The sequence below is a fragment of the Dinoponera quadriceps genome, unplaced genomic scaffold (genome assembly GCF_001313825.1).
Source record: "Dinoponera quadriceps isolate SergipeBrazil2010 unplaced genomic scaffold, ASM131382v1 scaffold163, whole genome shotgun sequence".
Lineage (NCBI taxonomy): Eukaryota > Metazoa > Arthropoda > Insecta > Hymenoptera > Formicidae > Dinoponera > Dinoponera quadriceps.
In genome coordinates, this window is record NW_014554384.1 from 2,342,371 (window position 1) to 2,348,827 (window position 6,457).

Below are 6,457 nucleotides of genomic sequence, written 5' to 3' on the forward strand. Positions count from 1 at the left end.
TTCAATCCCGCGAGCGGTCGCGCTAATTACGGCCGGCGGAATTGCGAGCGGCAACAACGTGCGTATACACACAAAGCCCCGTTCCGCCTGGATACGAATGATAACGTTATAGTAATCGCGGCACGCGCAAACAACACGCCGACATATTCAGACTGCCTCGCTCGAGTTACGTTCGTAATGACGAAACGGATTCGCGTTACCGACGCGATGCGACGTATCGTCGGCGCGTCGTCGCGCGATCACAATTTGCAGATTGCTCGACGTAATGCACGAGAAGTGTGCACGTTAATACGAGCTGCGTTATGTTCGTTGGTACTTCCCCCGGCTGGATTTTTTAAAAGTATTGTTACGCTCGCGCGGGGAAATAAAACGAGACAACGTTAAAAAGAAAACAACTTCAACTATATTTACTATTTACAAGGAAGCACACGTAACTCGCAGGCTCAAGCTCTCTCTCTTTCGTTAAAGACCGTCGCGCACGTCACGACGACTCAACCGCCCCAAAGAGAATCTCTCTAACCCGTTGTTTATCCGTCAACGCTGATCATCTGTTGTTTACGACTCGTTGCCAAGAGAATCAGCTGTATGTTCAGGGTGCTAAAACCGCGGGCATCAAGAACGAACGCGTTTACTTTTTAGTCGCGCGCTGGAATGATGATACGCTGTTTAGCTTCTCGTCTAATATTTCTTCTGTGATGTACTTCTTTATTTATTACTATTATTTTATCGAAAGATGAATATATTTTGAGATATTTCGCATCTTATATTGAAGAATATGAGAATGAAAAGTGAAATATTTCGAAATATATTTACTTTTCGATGACTTTGCTCTATTACTTTTATACGCAGAATAAACAACAGTCGATTTGTGTTAAAGAAATTATATAATTCTATAAAAAAGAATGAAGTTCGTCTTGAAATGATCTTAAATTATTGACTATACAACGAAGTTAAGGTTACCAACTTATGTCTCTCTTCAAACCCTACAACTTTCATTCGGAACATTTCTTTCTATTTTACTTTATTTTTCACATATTTAGGCTTCTAAGATTAAGTGACTGGCTAAAAATATAAAAAGTTAATCTAGGAAGAAATAAGCGATCGCTGAACAATTATGACGCGCAGCAGCATGCGGCAATATATCTGATTTGAAGTTTCGTTAAAGCTACGCGAAACAATGGATCCGTTAATCATTTTTATAAGATGTCGCAGAATTACTTTAGTCGTTTCACCTGCGAATTCTTTGAATGCCGTGTTATCTTATCAGAGTGTAATTCATTTCTTTTTGTCCCAAATTCTTTAATTCTCAATTAATTTAATAGAACGTCCGAACAGTCGAGTTTCAGGGAAAATGAAATTCCAGTGAAGTAAAGTCTAACTGAAATGATTTTGGATGTGATTGAAATCACTCGAGACTTCCTTTCCTGCTACTACAGCTATCATAATAACTCGAGACTTTCTTGAGAAAAAGCTCGTTAATTGATGATCATTACACGATACAAAGAAATATACGTTAGTTCGGAGATATCCTGTATACACACACAGCGTATCACATATCGCTTACATCGGTACGCTGTGTATATATAGTGCACGGCAATTTCTACTAGATTCTCCATTATTCCGAAATGCTTCCAAGGATAATTCGAGTACGAAGGGACTGTTCGGCTGCAAAATTATAAACGGTGCTTGATGGAGAAAGATCAAATTCGAATACGCTCGCCTAGACCCGCAGGGTTAAAAACACGATATCGATCGCAATTTCGAGCGATGTTGTTTTTGTCCTGTGCGCGCAGTTGTGACAGATGAGCGTAACGGGCAAATTCTATCGCGCACTCATCACATTAAAATATAATATCAATTAATGAAGTTACTTAACAGCGATGTTGGCCCATTCGAATAAATCATCATATCGATGGACATAATTACGTATACAAAATTATCCGCGGTTACATATTCGTTAATCGTTGATGGTTGGGCACTACTTAATCATTAATTACCGAATACAAATTCACTCGTCCATCGCGTTAATCATATTCGTTAATCGGATTCCATCGCAATTACGTGTCATTTTATATTAATTCGATGTCGGATGAGCAGTAATGATTCATTTAAGAAGAAAACCTGATTCACCGGAGAAGGTTTTCGATTTCGGTTAAATACGATTGCGGCCCGGTTCATCTGGGATTGCTCTCGTACTACGTATTTGTTGCATTATTCGTAAACATTTCACTTTAACCTTACAAATGAGCACATTTAACGAGCCATCACTGTGCGATATAATTACTCGCCTCGTGAATACATTTCTCGCGGCTGCGTTATGTTTAAAAATCAACGGGAATTTCGCCGCTTGTTTTTTCTAACTTTCCTCTAAAAATTTTAAAAACGCTCACATTCAACAGGAATCCCTTTTATCTTCATTGCCAGTTGCGATAATTTTGTAATGAAAAGAGAAGAACACGCTCCTCTCGAGTGTAATAAATAAACCCGTCGCGCACATTCCTAGAACCGACTCTGTAAGTTTCACATCATTATCATTAACGATACATTAAATAATATATAAAATTATATTTTCGTCTACGCGTGTCTCTCCCTCCCTCTCGACGCCGCTTCGCCGGCGGTTCGCGAAATTCGCGCGGCCCTTTACAAAATCGCAATTATTATTAACGTCGTTAGTGAGTCGAAAGTGAGAGAGACCTCCGAAGAGGGCGAGGAAGCTCGAGGAGGGGGTGGCGAGGAGAGGGTGACGGACGAAAATTTCAGGGGCGCCCGCTCGGGCGCGCGTTAAACGATACGCTCTCACCCTTTGGCCCTTTGTGCTTGGTGACAAAATTTAACGCCCTCCTCGTAGGCGCGCCATTAAACCTGCTGGGATGAGGAGGAACGGAGGGAAAGAGAGGGGACGGAGAGAGAGGACAGGAACATAGGGACGGATGAAGGGGAGGGGGAGGGTTAAAGCCGACTCCTCTCCCCCGTCGACCTTGTCGCGACGAAAGCCGCCAATTTACACGTGTGGCGGGCGGGCTCTCGAGAACGCGGGAAATCTTGCGGGACATAATGGAAAATGTAAGAGAGAAGGCGAGTGTGTGCGCCGGTAGGGGATGGGAAGGGGAGGAACGCACCCTCTCACGCGTGGCGTTAGGGGCGGTTTGATCCCTCGGAAAATATTCCCGTTGGAAATTATCGTCGCCGCCACCGCCACCGCCGGCGGCCTCTTAACGGGGCGGTCGCGCGTATGTGCAGAGAAAACACAGCCCGGTGAACGTCGCGGGGATGGTAATGAAGATAATTTCTGGGCATTCCGTCGCACACCGCGTTGTATGCTTTATCGAGCCGGCAAGTCGGCCGCGCGAACTACGCCGTTCGAAGGTTTAACGTCAGTTAATCCGTAAAACGTGAGAATTGCGTCTTCAACGCGCTTCGGAAGTCTCGCAGGGATGCCGACGAGCGCGATTTCCACACTGAGAGGAAAGTCTGGTGACAGTTAACAAGTGCATCTGGTTGAGCATTTCAGTGCGATATTCGATAATTAATTTCAAATATGGTAATAGTTATTAACTGCTCGGTAATAATTACAAAATAAATAGTAATACATATTGTTCGTTATTTCGAACCAATTAAATTATTGGGTAAATAATGCAACACATAATTAGTAATGATTATCAATTCGACATTTCTGCTAAAATATTAGGCATAAATGTTATTAAATAATCTTGATAGTAACATCACATAAGAGGACGAGAGAGAATATATCGGATCCAAAAGTTTGAATATACTGATAGAAGATTATAGTTAGTTTCAGTGCCAAAAATATCCTTTAACTAAAAAAATAGTCAGGGGAACCATTTTTTTAGTAATTATCACTACAGTGTCGGAAATAATAATCTTATATACATGTTACTACAAAATATATTTGGTGCCGAAACCAACTATAATTTTCTATCTCCGATTCGATTCCTCGCCTAACCACGCCGCGATTCTGGTATAATTTTCTCTCAAATTCCTACAGCGTGAATATAGCGGGATTATAAGAAGACTTTGGTGTTTCCAAAGTTCTCGAACCATTTTAGAATCGCGAGAATTCGAATTCAGCGTTAGCGTCGTCAAAATATTGCGACGAATCATCTTCTCTGTTCATCATTTAAGTGTTACTAAAGAATATAGTTTTACTTAACAAATAGTTTAATGATATGTACTGCATAAATTAGAAATACATACTAAAGCTGTGCGACAAATACCAAGGCAAAAAATGAACCTACTAAATTTATATATTAACATTCACTACATTATTTGGTTATATTGGCCTTACATTTCGTTGAAACCATTTCGCCGAAGCATTTAGCACCTATGACCCAGGTTTGACGGTTATCACCAGATCTTTCTTCCATCGCGTCGTATTTCTGTTATATCGCAAAATTAATGATCCGCTATCCGCAAGTTATTCGGTATTTGCAGCCGCGCGACGTGACAATTAATGATTCCGTCCTGCCTGCGCAATTTGAAAGTTCATGGTGCGAGCGCGCGTGAGAGGAGCAATCTATAAATTACGAGTTACATAACACACACGCGCACGCGTGCGACACACACACATACGATAATCGCAAATTAACGACAACAAAAATCGGAGCTTCCCCAACGAGCGGCATACACATCCATCCTGGTATTTCAATTACAAAGCAATTCCTCGTAGTATGCGCGCGCACAACGAATTATCCCCCGTCGCGTTTCGTCAATCGTGGTTTAATAAAAAAAAAGAGAGAGAAAGAGGAGGGAGGGAGGAATGGAAAAACAAAAAAAAAACGAATAAATAAATATCGAATCGATGGCACGTACAGCGCGGCCGTACAGTTGCCACGTTCTCCTCGCCCCCGTCTGCGATAAATCGGAAGGCAACGTTTACAGTTCCGATGATGCTCTTTCTCCCTCTCTCTCTCTCTCTCTCGCTCTTTCTTCTGAAAAAATCGGTCTTCCAGCGGGACGCGGAGATCCGTCTGGCACATGTAATTCGCGCTTTTTTTTGCGGATCGGTCGCAGCGCAATATCGCGGACGAGAGGAGATTTATCGGATCCGCCGCCGCATTAGACAAGCGGAAAGGGGGCAGAGGAATGGGGGGAGGAAGGGGTTAGCGGCCGTCCGTAGGATATCGATGACAAATAAACGCGCAAAATCTCCCGTTTCAAAGCTTTGGTCGCTGCTATCGGGGTTTGACTAGCGCGCGGGGCTGCGCATTCGGTCAGCGGCGAATCCGAGGCGCGCGCCATGCAGACGAATTAAGCTCGCAAGGAACGCAGGAGTGTCTTCCGCTACCTGCACGCGAGCCTCGTGTGACGGCAAAACCGCGCGAACGCGAGGCGCGTAAATTGTTTTACGCGCGCCGTAATGGAGACGTAAGGGAGGTCGAGTCGAGGCTCTCTCGACGCGTCTCCCCGATCTCGACGGAATATCACCGGGATCATAAAGAAAGCGTCAACGACTGATCGGTTTATCGCATGTTCGCACGTCGTACCTTCATATGCTCTGTAACTGTACGTTTTTGAGATGTGCATATCTGAGAGAACGAAATGAAATTAAATCGCGCGAAGATGCGTCGTAAGAGCGCAAACCTTGTTGTCTTGATTGAAAAGTCAAGGTGGTTCGTAGTCTCCAAAGACACTGAAAATATCTGACTTGCAAGACTGAAGTATTATCGCGAGTTTCAAATTCTTCCTTTCCTTGTGGACCTCGCGAGATTTTTGCTAACGTCAAATTCTGAATGATCTGAGGATTTGAAAATACGATATTGCACAGAGCTTATCCTCTTTCATTTCGCTTTATAGAAAATATAACTTACAAGAGTGAAGAAATTTGAATGCATTAAATTGGTTCGATGTGAATGCTCCGAAGGAGACGCCGTGTTATACTTGAAAACTTCTACGTTATCGACGCTCATCAAAATTCGTCATCGACTTTGGCACGTCCTTAAGGATTAACAGTGGCGCACAATGCATTTAGAAATACCGAACAAATCTGACTTCTTCTACGAAGGGCAAAAAATATACGAATAACCTAAGCGTATTTATTTCATTATTCTCCGCTACATCATTACGATCCCGGCAGGCACGTCGACGAATTTTGAGCTAGCCAAATCTTCGCGAATTTCCTCCCTTCGCATAATTCCCCGCGTTTTCCGCTGGGCGAATTAACGAGATACGTAATAATTACTATTTCACGAGGCACGCTTTATGAAACTTGCATCGCGCGCGATTCGCACACGTGACGACTCTTCGCGAGGCGAGGCTCTGAGAATTTAATGAGACGCACAACGGGCGAAATCATTGCAGTAACAATGACGCTGTGATGGTACCGGTATACTGGGATTTCTTAAAATGAAAGAGAAAGAAAGACAGAAGAGAAAGAGAGAGAGAGAGAGAGTCGCATACATCAGCCATGCGCGTGTCGGAAGAGATGTAAGGAAAAGAT